This window comes from Gymnodraco acuticeps, unplaced genomic scaffold (assembly GCF_902827175.1).
Source record: "Gymnodraco acuticeps unplaced genomic scaffold, fGymAcu1.1, whole genome shotgun sequence".
Taxonomy (NCBI): domain Eukaryota; kingdom Metazoa; phylum Chordata; class Actinopteri; order Perciformes; family Bathydraconidae; genus Gymnodraco; species Gymnodraco acuticeps.
Window position 1 is genome coordinate 955,517 of NW_022990224.1, and position 15,913 is coordinate 971,429.

General features: G+C 42.3%; 2 non-coding genes across 2 annotated transcripts; both read right to left on the minus strand.

The window, feature by feature from the left end:
- Positions 1 to 6,742: 6,742 nt before the first annotated feature.
- Positions 6,743 to 6,884, minus strand: LOC117547919. Its single transcript, XR_004569270.1, has one exon. It is a non-coding gene; the product is annotated as a U4 spliceosomal RNA (small nuclear RNA).
- A 7,150-nt stretch (positions 6,885 to 14,034) lies between these two features.
- On the minus strand, positions 14,035 to 14,173 carry LOC117547917. Its single transcript, XR_004569268.1, has one exon. It is a non-coding gene; the product is annotated as a U4 spliceosomal RNA (small nuclear RNA).
- Positions 14,174 to 15,913: the final 1,740 nt, after the last annotated feature.

The window sequence follows — 15,913 nt, forward strand, 5'->3', positions numbered from 1 at the left end:
ATGGAGCCAGGGGTAGAAACATGTTTTTTTCTGCTGTAAAGTTGGGCATTTTAACATGGGGGTCTATGGAAATTGCTCCTTTCTGCAGCCATCGCCTATCGGCCAATATATGAACTGCAGTGTGTGGCACTTCCGCATTGGCTTCCCGGCTCTACCCCACAGTTTGCCGCTTGGCTTCAACCTACGGCATAACACCGGTACCGGTGCACCCTCCCTCGCATTTTTTGGCGGAGGTGCGCACCAGTTATGTGCAGCCCTGCCTATATGTGACAATGTAATGGCGCGTTTCCACTGCAAGATGAACATATTTGACTGTGATTTAATTGTAATACACGTTTCAAAATGATGCCGAAGTAACAACATACTGATACCGGTTAGTAAAAACCATGAATTAATGCTTTGACAAGTCTGCGGACAGACGGCAGGCGAAAAACACTTTTAAAATGTGTGTTTTCTAAATGGAGCTTGGTTAAGCTAACGTTATATATGCTCCGACCGTCCACACTCACAACAACGGCCTACAGACATAAATAAACCAGCGACTGTATTCGCCATGACACAGGCAGTCTGTGGTTTGTACTTGTTTAACTTTTAAGTTTCTGAACAGATATGAAGAGCTGTGAGCTCTGAGTGCTAAGAGCTAACGGCTGTGTTGTTTTTCTGGGGCTCTCATTGAAGATTACGTCACGGCTCCGCCTACACTGCGTTACTATAGTAACTGCCCCAGTTCCTAAACTGTAATGGAAGCGCAGCATTAAAGTGAGCCGGGCCTAATAAGGCCTAACCAAACCGAGCGAGGCCTGCAGTGGAAATGCGCCATTAGTGCCAAGTTGTCTCAGACAATCTGCATTTCCTAATGTGGGACAGTTCTGTGCAAAATGTGGGACACTGAAAAGTCTATGTTAAAAAGCCTCAGTCACCTTAATTCATGTAATAAAAACATCTCAGGTCAGTAACAGTCAAAGCTAAATGTGCAATACCATGTTCAGCTATGTTACTATTTATAATGTTATTGTTGTTACAACAGAAGATGTTTTTCTTTAAATTGAAGATAAATGCATCAATCTGGTGCACTTTGAGGGCAAAATTAAGAGATTTATGGACACAGCTCTCAACACTCATATGAAACAGAACTGTATATATTTCAATAATCAAAAAACCATTAGAATATGCTCACAACCAATAACACATATTTGATAAACTCCTCTCTCCTATCTTTATCTTACCTATCTGCATTCTTTCTTTTTTTCTTCTTTTTTTTCTATCTTATTTATGCATATTCGACTAATCACTCCCCTTTTAAACTGTGTTTTTTTATTTTTTTACTGACCTATATAGCACATATTGGAATGATTTCTTAACTTAGACTATTTTTTACAATGTGTGTTGGAAGGATTTATTAAATTACTATGAATATTTGGGCTTAAATTAATTGCCATCTTTTAAACTCAGACATTAATCCCTAACATTATCCCTGACTTTGTCATACAATTTTAACAGAGATGCAGCCACCCCCAATTATTTAATATAATTTGCCCTTCACCTTAAATATCCAAAATAATGCATTAGAAGACTAAAACCCTGTAAATAACCATTGCTCTTGCACAATCCATGCCCCTTTTAGAACTGTCCCACATTAGGCAAATCATACTGTCCCACTTTGCGAAACATGTTTCCTAAAGTGGGACGATGGAACATTTGATTGAAATAAAAAATATAGACAGAGTATATTTACACCATATTATAATATGTTCTGATGCTTGTATGCTGCTCATCCTCTTTCTGCATATCATGTATTTATGTTTGCCATGTATATAAATGTTATGTTCATAAATGTTGTATGTGACGGGACTACGGATGGAAATGAGCTCAAAGCTAAAATCCAGCTCATTTACATTTAAAAGCATTATTTTGTTTAAAATGTTCATTAATGTGCACTGTCCCGGTTCAAATAAACGATTAAATGAAAACACACATATCATAAACACATCCTGATAAAAACTTGCAAGATTGTTATACGAAGTTTAAAACCTTAACATTACATTTGTCAAAACACTATTTCACGGAGCTTTGGGTGGTCTTCACACATGGGTACTTCCTGTTTGAAGGTTTTTCCACCCTCATCTGTGATTGGACATTTGAGAAGTCATGTGATTTTGATCGCATGACATCACAGTTTGTGTTAACCCGTAGTTTCATTGGGCCCTTCTCACTTCGGTTAAATGGATTCCTTGCGTCCCTCACTTGCGTCGTTTCCCTGCGACTAGTCCCTCCCACCAGGGAAGCATGGAGAGATGCAAGGAAACCACGAGAAGCAGGGAAATGAGTTTTAAGAGCAATGGGACATCCTTTCCTCCGGACCGTCACGTGAAGCGATGTCCGTTTGTGATGACGCTGCACAGCTGATCGTCTGACAGCAGCTCTGTCCCCATTATTTCCACACACACCCCCGCCTCTGTTAGTACACATTTACTGACACAAACTTTTGTATCATCTGTTGTAGCAACACACTCTCACTCCATAATCGTCCAGGAGCGACGTTTGGTCAGTGTCCGTGGCGTGCAGTTGAGACGCTCCTAGGCTCCTTCAGCTTCATAAAGGGACGCAAATAGCTTTCAACTAATTGCAATGTATTCCCATCTGCGGCGGGATTTGACGCTCATGGAAGCACGGCATTCGTTTGTGTCGGCTGCCCTTAAAGGCAATGTGAGCGTCCATTGTCATTGGATAACGGAGAATTGTACACCCGGAAGTAAGTATTTCCCTTACTGTCGATTGATTTTACAGTGATATCTGCACTACTCATCGACTAAAAAACACCAGATTATCCTTGTTAATTACACAACATTGATTGGTTTAAATTATGTGCAATGCTTTTGTATTTTTCCCCTTCGATTCGGAGAAACAAATATTTGTTCGGAGTAAAGGATGGCAGAAGACACTGCACTACCCAGAATCCCCAGCTATGGTTTAGGACTACATCATGTGCTCTGTTTGACAAACCCCGTGAAAGTCCTCAAGCTCTGTGATTGGAGAGTGTGCTCCGAGGGTTACGCCGAGCGTCGTACAGCACTTGAAATGGGATGGAACCACGGCAGATTGTCCAAAACTGGATTTGAACGGGTTCTCATGTTTGTCTAGAAGTCTTCTCATCAGGGCTCTATAAATACAGAACTACGGCAGATATGTAATATTTAATGCAGCCGAACCGTGTATTACAATACCGTTATGTGATGACTTTCAAAGAGAAAAGCAAGCACACTCGGAATAAAGTATTATTTTATTTTTTTAAAATGTTTTCGGTCTGTTTCCGGTATTTGTTAATGACGATGTGCTGTGAGATGTGAGACTGGAATTGCACAGGGGAAAATAACTTATCTTTAGATGCGGATTTTGTTAAACTAATATGTTTGCGCTGTGGACCAACACTATACATTGACGGGGAAGGGGGTAGCAATACAGATATAACCATTAAACAGTTACACAACATAACAGAAATAATATCGATTGCAGCGTCCCTAGCAACCACCTTGGTAACAACGCAATTTCCTGAAGTAATCTTCGTAATAACTAGCAAACTAAAGATCATACATCCACTGCACACATAATCTGAAATAACAACTCATATTTCTCGCATTAAATGACATCAAAACGCATTTTAATGGCCAAACTAACTTTAAAATTGGCATTTTCCACCGAGAATAAAACGAAGTTCGGCCATGTTTTTTTTTTCTGCAGGGAGAAATTTGAAGATCACGTGACATAGACGCCAGCCATTGGAATGAATGGTGAAAAAAATGGGGTTTGTCAAACAGAGCACATGGTGTAGTCCTAAACCATAGCTGGGGATTCTGGGTAGTGTAGTGTCTTCTGCCATCCTTTACTCCGAAAACAAATGTGTTTCTCCGAATCGAAGGGGAAAAATACAAAAGCATTGCACACAATTTAAACCAATCAATGTTGTGTAATTAACAAGGATAATCTGGTGTTTTTTAGTCGATGAGTAGTGCAGATATCACTGTAAAATCAATCGACAGTAAGGGAAATACTTACTTCCGGGTGTACAATTCTCCGTTATCCAATGAGAATGGACGCTCACATTGCCTTTAAGGGCAGCCGACACAAACGAATGCCGTGCTTCCATGAGCGTCAAATCCCGCCGCAGATGGGAATACATTGCAATCAGTTGAAAGCTATTTGCGTTCCTTTATGAAGCTGAAGGAGCCTAGGAGCGTCACAACTGCACGCCACGGACACTGACCAAATGTCGCTCCTGGACGATTATGGAGTGAGAGTGTGATGGTTGTAGACACAAATACATGAAATCAAATAAGAACTCATTCTCAAAAAAGATAAACGCCATTCTTAAAATGTATAAACGAACATTAGTTGGATTAATATTGATTAGAGTGCACAATAGAAATAAAATAATTGAGAGAAGAAAAAGAGATATGTTATCTATCAAAACCCAGTTAGATTAACATTCATTGGATTGCACACTTTGTTTGTTTGTGTGGATATGTAGCAAATTAACATTTTAAATAGTACTTAATGACTGACTGAATGGAAATGACAATAAATCAAAATGTAAAACGAAAAAAGCGATCATGAAAATGTTTCCAAATGTTCAGATATATCACATATTTGTAACTAAATGATACATTAATTGAAACAAAACACAGTATAAACTGAGCAGTGAGTCCCGTGAGTTTCATGTGTTTTCTTCACTCCGCTGGGAAACTGCTCTCATGTCAAGAAGCATCAGATCAGTGCATGCACTGCATCGTCCAATCAGTGAGCGATACATAGTAAGGGGGCGTGGCGAGTGTCTGAGGATTTCATCGAAGGATGGTCTGGTGGTTCCTCGATTATTTATAGCTCCTCCATTATCGCTCCTCACTCCTCGCTCCTCTGGCAAAAATAAGGCCATTGGGACGCTACTCAAGATGGCGCAGACAAATCAACTTCCGGTGAGACCGAGGGAGCGAGGAAATGAAAAATAAGAGAAGTGAGAAGGGCTCAGGGACTATCATTTGTTTGGGGAAGACCTACACCGATTTCAGCTTAGGTGTCCCACATTAGGGCGTGTCCCACATTAGGGCAGCTCACCCTATGCACTGATGAGTGAAGAGGGTGATTTTGTATTCAATCCTTAGTGAGACCGAGGCCCCGTCTCAGGTCGGTTAAATGAAATCCTTGCTTCCCTCACTTGCGTCGTTTCCCTGTGTCTCTCCCAACAGGGAAGCATATGGAGGGACGCAAGGAATCCACGAGAAGCAGGGAAATGAGTTTTAAGAGCAATGGGACGTCCTTTCCTCCGGAGCATCACGTGAAGCGACGTCCGTTTGTGATGACGCCGCACAGCTGTTCGTCTGACAGCAGCTCTGTCCCCGTTGTTTCACAAACACCCCCCGCCACACATTTACTGACACAAACATTTGTATCATCTGTTGTAGACCCCAATAAATAAATAAAATAAGAACTCATTCTCAAAAAAGATAAAACGCCATTCTTAAAATGTATAAACGAACAATAGGTTGATTAATATTGATTAGAGTGCACAATAGAAATAAAATAATTGAGAGAGAAGAAAAATACATATATTATCTATCAAACCCAATTAGATTAACATTCATTGGATTGCACACTTTCTATGTGTTGTGTAGATATGTAGAACATTAACATTTTAATAGCACTTAATGACTGACTGCAATGGAAATGACAATAAATGAAAATGTTAAAACGAAAAAAGCGATCATGAAAATGTTTTCAATAAATGAAGAAAAAGATTTTTGACCACTTTGGTTGTTCAGATATATCACATATTTTGTAACTAAATGATACAAGAATTGAAACAAAACACAGTATAAACTGAGGAGTCACTCTCGTGAGTTTCATGTATTTTTCTTCACTCCGCTGGGAAACGGCTGCATCGTCCAATCAGTGAGCGATACACAGTAAGGGGGCGGGGCGAGTGTCTCAGGATTTCCATCGGAGGGAAGGTCTGGTTGTTCCTCGGTTATCGGCTCGCTCCTCGGTCCTCCGGCAGAAATAAGAGCCATTGGGACGGCACAGACAAATCAAACTTCCGGTGAGAACCGAGGAGCGAGGAGCGAGGAAATGAAAATAGTCGTCCTGAGACGGGCCCGAGAGCCAGTGCAGTGATTTGAGGATGGGTTGTGTGATATGTTCGTACTTCCGTACTTTACATCAGGATCCTAGCAGCGCTGTTCTGGATGTATGTTGCCCTTATATTTATTTTAGCATCCCAAATATAGTTTTTTTACTAACTGTATGTTTATATAACCTTTCAAAAATATAGTGTCCGAATATAGACTTCCTGCCAAAACGTTTTGGAAATAAGATATGATTCAACTTTATTTATACCAAGGGTAATTGAACAGTAGTTGCATTCATAAACGTGGGAAGGATACAGATATTTAGGGTTCAAATCAAACCACAATGTAACCAAATGAAGATCACATGTGAGTTAATGTAGACAAATAGGAAACTAAGTTTAAAGAAGGTATCTAGGTTTTTTAGAACAAGAAGTGAAGAATACCAGTTGTGAAAAGACTTAATTAGTTGGTAGTAAGTTCCTAGTTCACGAAATTCATTAAATCACTTATGACATAGTGGAGAGTTTGGACAATGATATTATCAATCCAGTGGTGGTACGGCATCTTCTTACAACAGCAGAGCCTTTTCATATGAAATATTATTAATATTAACACTTTATCGGTCTCCTGAGAGACTGTCAAAAATTGCGTCGCCGACTATATTTCAAGTCGTCTAGGCGGGTGGGTATTGGGTAAAGTTTTCAACCAGCAATAATCGCCCCTCGGATAAACCTCATGGCTACGATACTGCCACTGCGCAGAGATAATGATCACAGGTTGCAGAGGGAGGATTAAGGTGAACACACCTTTCTGACAGGGTTTAACATGCATACTGTTGAAAGACTGCAATCAAACTCTGAATGTAGACTTGTAGTGTATTGTTAGGATAAGTAGTTTAAAGTGGACATATAATGCTATTTTTTAGGCAATAGCATAGGTCTCAGATATATACAAATATATAAAAAAACATGTCTATGAAGTGTTTTGCTCAAAATACCAAACAGATCACCCATACTAGCCATGCCTCATCATATCCCTCTATTTCACTTCCTGTTTCAAAAGTGCTGATTTTGGCTATAAAGCTCTAAAAAAAAAAAAATGTAATAAAAAAAAAAGGAGGGGGCTGAGCTCATGCGAGAGATTCTACCGCAGATTCTGCCGTGATGAAACGCCATATCATGGATTATCAAGGATTATTTCTGTAACAGTATGGAGCTCAAAGGCTTTCTCTCTTGTCGGTTATACCACAAGGTGAGTTCCTTTTTATTTCCTGCTTCTTCACACAGTATGCTCTGGGCTGATTAAGACTAAACACACTTAATGAAAGCTTTAGCGCAAGTTCAATAAGGAAGACCTAACTCGAGTCACTCACACGTCACTCTATGGCTCCCTTCCCCCCTCATTAAATATGAGGGCGTCACGCCTCAGCAGCCAATCGCTGCACATGCTAAATGCCTTAAATACCTGCTCTTCCTCCCTGTCAGTTGTCATTGCAGATGATCACACGCAATGGTAGTTGCAATACAATACTGCTTCTCGTGAGAAAAACCGTAAGAAACAACTAGCTCAAGATGTCCAACTCGGACAATTCGGAACACGAACCTTCTCTGGAAGTCTCCGATCCCGGTTCGGCTCCCCACAGCGGCTTATCAACAAGAGGAAGACTTCCTCATCGCCCGGCTCCTGCAGCAGGGCTTTCCCACAGCCCCAGGCCTCACTCTCTCTCAGCGGCGATAGCTCTCGGACCAGGTCTCCAGCGTAGCTCCCCTGTCCGGGGCAGCAGCTCCAGCCAGCTTCCCAGAGAGCAGGACGAGGCCGCAGCCGCGGAGGTAAAAAAAGGGCAGGAAGTCGAGCCCTCCAGGATCCCGTCCCCCTCCAAAAAATCCACCCCTTCTCAGGCTCGCCAGTCCGGGAGCGTCACACACCCCTATGGAGAGTAGCGCGGCCGGCTCCCTGCAATCCCTGGCTAGCTCCATGATAGCTATCGATGCTCGCCTCCAGGCTCTGGAAGACTCCGCCACAGGAGCTTCAACTTCCGTTGCACTCAGGTACTAGTTTTAACGAAAACGTTTGCACTCGACCCTTACACAGGGTTGGGTCGTAACGGAATACATGTAACGGTGTTACGTAATCGGAAGAAAAGAAAGAAAAAAAAAAAAATCAGTACATTCAGCTGGCGTTACATTTGAAAAAACGAGTAAACTGAGTGCAGTTACTTTCGTAAACCTGAAGTGAATACTTATTGGAATTATTGGTGGAAAGTTTCCTCACAATGTAATATTCATTACCGGCAGAACCGTGTGCACAGCGCTGCAGCGTATCTGCGAGCGAGAGATTTAGCGTGTCCGTGAGGCCCCGCCCCGCACGCAGATGAGAGAGAGAGAGAGAGTTCTCTTTCAAAACATATTGGAAGGTAGAAACGGAGATGTTTAGATAAAACGTGGAAGATAACGTTTATGTAGCATTTATTTATTGTCGAAATGATAACATTCATAACGGGATCAAATCTAACTGAATGGCCTGCTGCTGCCGAATGCATGGGACAAGTAACTGGGAAAAGTTTTAAAAGTGATTACATCGTGTCAGATAATAAATAATAATGATAATGTATTCTATTTAGGGGTGCCTTTCAAAGCACCCAAGAACACCTTACAATGCATAAACTTTTCCAAGGAAAGGTTTTAAGACAGTACAAAGAATGCAGTCTGGGTGAGTTTTTCTTTTTTACGTGCGGTGCAGATGAGAGAGCTGTCAAGAATGACACTAAAATGTTGTGTTCGTGCTCTTCATAAGCCATTAAAACAGTAAAATCGTGTCTCCCGTTCACCAAAACATACCCATCTGTTATGGAAAGAAAGTATTCTAAAGAAGAAAGAAGAGGAAAAGATAGAAAGAAGAGGAAAAGGAGAAAAGAAAAGATAAAAGAAGAGGAGGGAGGAAGAAAAGAAGAGGAAAGGAAGTATTCTAAAAGTAATCTGCCACCGGTACCGGCGGGATCGTGGGTAGTTTCCGATGCGCAGAAGAAAAATCTGGCCCACCCTATATTTTTACAGGCCCACCCTAAAGTAAATTTCTGCCTACGCTACTGGTCCGCACAGCAGCAACAACCAATCACATGAATCTCTTGCCCCCGACACACAAAGCAATAGCAATGTTAAAACTAAGTAAACTGGAAAAAAAAAAAAAAAAAAAAAAACCCCCAACAGGTGAAAACCTACCAGTTTCACCCACTGTCTCTGCCTCCTCCCTCCATGCCTCGCTCCTCTGGTTTGTATCCCGGTAGATGAACAGAGACTGATCATACAGCACCGGGTGATTCGCTACCGCATAATGAATTTTCCCTCACATTTTTGGAATATGAGGAATTACCTGCGTAGTCTCTCCCAACATACACGCGGTCTGATTGGCTAGCGCTTGTACCGGCAGATTTGCATAAACGGGATTTCATCGGCTGACGCTTCTGCCGAGGCGCCAAAAGTTGAACATTGCTCAACTTTTGAAGCGAGCAACGCCAGCAAACGCTCCACGTCGCTTCCCAAAATACAGTTCTACTAAAAGCGACGTCACCCCATTCAAAGTGAATGGGCAGAAGCTTTGGAAGCTGTAACGCACGCCACCGTGTGGACGGGCCGTCACAGTGGCTCTGCGCCAGAAACATCAACAAATAAATAAATAACTAAAAAAAAAATAAATAAAAAAAAAAACATTCTGGAATATCACCCCTCCACTCCCATTAACATCCCTCAGCTAGCAGCTGCGCTATCTACAGATTCCGTGCTTGTTGACTATCTCCCGTCATGGCTCTCCCAAGGCTTCAGGGTAGGGGTCCTCCCATCTCCCACAGTGACTTTCGTAGCAAGAAACTTACAGTCAGCCGCTAAAGAACCCAACATAGTTTCCCAGCTCATCGACAAAGAACTTCTCAAAGGATATATAATCGGTCCTTTTAGCTCCTCCCCCTTCTCAGTGTTCCGTTCAAATCCCATCGGAATAGCCACACGTAAATAAAAGGCTGATTTTCGATCTGTCCGCTCCCTGCTCCGGCCCATTCTGCAGCGTCAATAGCATCATCCTCCAGATCAGTTCTCCCTTCACCATGCCTCAGTGGATAATGCAATAAAGATGATCAAGTTCACAGGGCACGGAGCTCGGCTCTCCAAAGCGGACGTTACCGATGCCTTCAAATCATCCCCATTCATCCGTCTCAGTGGAACTTGTTCGGTATTAAGTGGAGTCCAAACTCTATCTTCGCGTTCGCTGACCTTCGGGTGCAGAAGCAGCCCCTGCATCTTCAATTCCTTCTCGGAAGCGCTCTATTGGATCCTGCTGAACATCGTCAGAATCCCCTCCGTCCTTCACCTACCGGACGACTTCCTCCCCATAAACCCGCACAGGACAGCTCAGGGATCTCACTGGCCAAGCTTAAACACTGCTTCAGGAGTGAGGGTCCCTCTCTCCAAAGAGAAAACGTTAGGTCCCGTCACACGCTTAGAGTTCTTGGGCATCATCCTCGACTCCATAGACATGAAGGCGTCTCTCCCCTCAGACAATCGCAGCGCATCCAGGACATCACCAAGTCATACTGCGAGCAACAAGTTATCACAAAACAACTGTCGCTCTCCCTTCTCGTACACCTCAACTTCGCCATGCACATCATCCCCCAGGGGCACTCGTTCATCTCCCGCCTCCTGGACGCAGCATCAGCGGTCGACAACTCCATGACTGCGTTTTCTTAGACGAAGGCTGCCGCTCAGACCTTCGGTTCTGGTCCCTCCTGCTCGCCCACTGGAACGGAATTACTTTATTCTACGATGGCCTCGTGCGTTCCTCTGACTCAATGAGGTCTTCACGGATGCCGCCCATCCATGGGTTTTGGGGGGTTTCTTCCAGGGAGAGTGGTTCGCAGGGTCATGGCCCCGTCAATTTCTACCTCAAGACGGTGGTCCTCTCCGCCTTCACAACCTTCATCCGTCCGGACATCAGAGCCGTACGGGCTTCCCAAAGATCTCTCAGACCCTAACTATGGTAGTTATACATATAACTGGTGGTGGCTCAAACACATTCACAAGTATACATGTCTCACTAAGGTTCCCGATATTCAAACTGCATTCCTGTCCTAATTCCGCGGGCCCCGCCCACAGGGAATAATGTCTCGTCTCACGCCGCAACTACAGGTAACGGGCTTCATCTCCGGCACACAGGTATTTCATTCCCAGGCCTTGCTCAAACGCATCAGTGTAAAATGTATTTCCTGCAGTCCGCGTGGACTCGGGCCACCGTACACTCCGGTGTCAGTTACAAAACAAAGGAAATAAAGAAAGAGTAAGATATATATATATATAGCCTGCGAAGTCAGGCGTGGCGGAAGGCCACCGTACACTTCGGTGCCAGTTACAAAACAAAGGAAAAGAAATGAAGAGTAAAGAAAAAAAAAAAATATATATATATAGCCTGCGAAGTCAGGCGTGGCGGAAGGCCACCGTACACTTCGGTGTCGTAGCGGAAGGCTACCGTACACTTCGGTGTCAGTTACAAAACAAAGAGTAAAGAAAAAAGATACATATATATATATATAATAACTGCGAAGTCAGGCGTGGCGGAAGGCCACCGTACACTTCGGTGTCAGTTACAAAACAAAGGAAAAAGAAATAAAGAAAAAATATATAATATATATATATATATAGCCTGCGAAGTCAGGCGTGGCGGAAGGCCACCGTACACTTCGGTGTCGTAGCGGAAGGCTACCGTACACTTCGGTGTCAGTTACAAAACAAAGGAAAGAGTAAAGAAGAAAATATAATAACCTGCGAAGTCAGGCGTGGCGGAAGGCCACCGTACACTTCGGTGTCAGTTACAAAACAAAGGAAAAAGAAATAAAGAAAAAAAAATATTATAGCCTGCGAAGTCAGGCGTGGCGGAAGGCCATTGTACACTTCGGTGTCGTAGCGGAAGGCTACCGTACACTTCGGTGTCAGTTACAAAACAAAGGAAAGAGTAAAGAAAAGATATATATATATATATATATAACCTGCGAAGTCAGGCGTGGCGGAAGGCCACCGTACACTTCGGTGTCAGTTACAAAACAAAGGAAAAAGAATAAAGAGAAATATATATATATATATATATATATTATATATATATATATAGCCTGCGAAGTCAGGCGTGGCGGAAGGCCACCGTACACTTCGGTGTCGTAGCGGAAGGCTACCGTACACTTCGGTGTCGTGGACGTTGGGCCACCGTTACAAAACGAAACCGCTCGCTCCTCGGCGTAGTCAAGCCCTGCTGGCCAGGCATGCGACCCGCAGGTCGTTTTCAGATAAGACCGGCACTGATTTCGGCAGTCAGAGTCTCAGCATGACCAGTAAGCTCCGGCAGTGATTCCGGCACAGTGTCGCTCATATACGTGTTAATCTATTATCTCTCCTCCCCAGATCACCAGTCACCCCACAAGGTAAGCAACTCAGTTCATCTCAGTATTCATACTTCACTGGTTTTGGGGATTTCATCGGAGCGGTGCTTTCCCTCCTGAATGATTATCCTGCAAACCGGGGGCCTAATCGCCAAACACCATTACATTCTCCTGTTGTACTATCATGGCAATCATTTCATTCATATGACGTGTAAACAATAAATATGTAATTCTTACATCACGTCTCTCCGGGTTGAAATGAAAGCTTTAGCGCAAGTTCAATAAGGAAGACCTAACTCGAGTCACTCACACGTCACTCTATGGCTCCCTTCCCCCCTCATTAAATATGAGGGCGTCACGCCTCAGCAGCCAATCGCTGCACATGCTAAATGCCTTAAATACCTGCTCTTCCTCCCTGTCAGTTGTCATTGCAGATGATCACACGCAACCCGCCTCCACCCCTCTCGCCTCCCGTCTCCTTCAGGACAAAGCTAAACCTTCCTCCTTCAGACTGGTCTCACTACTCATCACCACCACCAGTGTCTAGACCCGGGGATTTCATCGGAGCGGTGCTTTCCCTCCTGAATGATTATCCTGCAAACCGGGGGCCTAATCGCCAAACACCATTACATTCTCCTGTTGTACTATCATCAAATCATTTCATTCATATGACGTGTAAACAATAAATATGTAATTCTTACATCACGTCTCTCCGGGTTGAACCAAAGAAGGTTACAAATTAAGTTGTTGTCAGAGTAGCCCTTTATATTTATTTTAGCATCCCAAAATATAGTTTTTACTAACTGTATGTGTTATATATAACCTTTCAAAAATATAGTGTCCGAATATAGACTTCCTGCAAAACGTTTTGAAATAAGATATGATTCAACTTTATTTATACCAAGGGTAATTGAACAGAAGTTGCATCATAACGTGGGAAAGGATACAGATATTTAGGGTTCAAATCAAACACAATGTAACCAAATGAAGATCACATGTGAGTTAATGTAGACAAATAGGAATAAGTTTAAAGACAGGTATTCTAGGTTTTTAGAAGGAGGAGGTTATAAGGTCAACACACCTTTCTGACAGGGTTTAACATGTATACTGTTGAAAGACTCCAAGGAAACTCTGAATGTAGACTTTTAGTGTATGCTTAGGACAAGTTAGTTAACTTATATGGGGTGTGTGACTGTCCTGCTATAGTTTGGATGGATTAAGACTAAGAAGGTCAGTGTGCCTGATTGTTGTTAAGAAAGACCTCCTGCGAAATGTTTTGAAATAAGAAATGATTCAACTTTATTATATACAGAGGTAATTGTAATTTCATAGAGTGGGAAAGAAAACATATCTAAGATTCAAATCAAACACAATGTAACCAAGATGAAGGTCACAAGTGAGTTAATGTAGACAAATGGGAAAGAAGTTTGAACATGTATTCTGTTTTTCTTCTTAAAGTGAAGCCTTTTTATGATGTATTATTATTGTTTAACAGTTTATCGGTCTCCTGAGAGACTGTCAAAAATTGCCGTCGCCGACTATATTTCAAGTCGTTGGGCGGGGTATTGGGTAAAGTTTTCAACCAGCAATAATCGCGCCTCGGATAAACCTCATGGGCTACGATACTGCCACTGCGCAGGATAATGATCACAGGTTGCAGAGGAGGAGGTTATAAGGTGAACACACCTTTCTGACAGGGTTTAACATGCGTACTGTTGAAAGACTCCAAGGAAACTCTGTATGCAGACTTGTAGTGTATTGTTAGGATAAGTTAGTTAAAGTGGACATATCATGCTATTTTTAGGCAATAGCATAGGTCTCAGATATATACAAATAATAAAAAACATGTCTATGAAGTGTTTTGCTCAAAATACCAAACAGATCACCCATACTAGCCATGCCTCATATCCCTCTATTTCACTTCCTGTTTAAAAGTGCTGATTTTGGCTATAAAGCTCTAAAAAAAAAAAAAATTATAAAAAAAAAGGAGGGGGCTGAGCTCATGCGAGAGATTCTACCGCAGATTCTGCCGTGATGAAACGCCATATCATGGATTATCAAGGATTATTTCTGTAACAGTATGGAGCTCAAAGGCTTTCTCTCTTGTCGGTTATACCAAGCCCCCAGGAAGTGCGCCGGACTCAGATGAAAATATTCGTGCTGGCCAAACGGCGGTACTACACTTCCGTTTGGTTGCCAGGCCCGGAAACACTTTTTCCCATTGACTTACATGGGGAAAGAGTGGTCTGTAAATTGTTGGATAATTTTTTTTAAACTAAATAAACTACCCAGTATGAACACTTGTATAGCCCTTATTAAAAACATTCGTTCCTCAAGTTGTAATAATGTGCTAATAACGTTATTCTGAGAGTTATTTCCCTCTGCATTATGAACGCGCATCTAACCCACGGGACCGCGCCGCCCGGCACGTTCATGTTACGTGTCCCGACCAATCAGAACACACTGTGCTCACAGGGAGGGTGGGGGCTGGAGCTATTGGAGCTACAACGAGCCGTTAAAGGCAGAGAGTGAAATTCAGTGAATCCACGTAGTTTACAGAGATGCTGTTTGAGAAACCAATGTGAGTTGCGTTTATCTTTACCCATGGATGCACAATAAGAACGGACCCATATCATCTTACTGCCATCCCATGGAGCTGTAATAATGGATATATTGCACATGTTTGCTGTAATTCATTATCATACTACATGGGCTGTATGATTAAATATTGTACCGTAAATGTTGTATTAAATAAAGTTAATATATTATTATTATAAGTATATATATTATATATATATATACAGTGCAATCATTTTTATGCTAAATGAAGCTCTGTTGCTTGGATATACTAGATCCTGTTACAGTGTAATATAAGTACATAACGATTGATGTGTACATTAGCATAATTACTAGCTAGCCGCTAGCTGCTAACTGCCGCCTCGTTAATATCAAATCCATCATAATAACAAATCATGTCATGAACGTGCGGTGCTGTTACGTGTACGCAAATTGACGTGCTTGATGTGAACGAGCATTTTGGTTAAAGTTGCGCATGCGCTATGAGCGCACATACGGGTACTTCTCAGGCATGCCGGGTAATCTGTGACGTTTCGCTCTCTCAAAAGTTGGGCCATTTTATCATCATGCGCTAATGAGCAACTCTCATAGGAATGAATGAGGCCCCGCCTCCCACGCTGTATCCAGTTCTTATTATACATCCATGGGTTATACCACAAGGTGAGTTCCTTTTTATTTCCTGCTTCTTCACACAGTATCTGGGCTGATTAAGACTAAACACACTTACCAAAGAAGGTTACAAATTAAGTTGTTGTCAGAGTAGCCCTTTATATTTATTTTAGCATCCCAAAATATAGTTTTACTA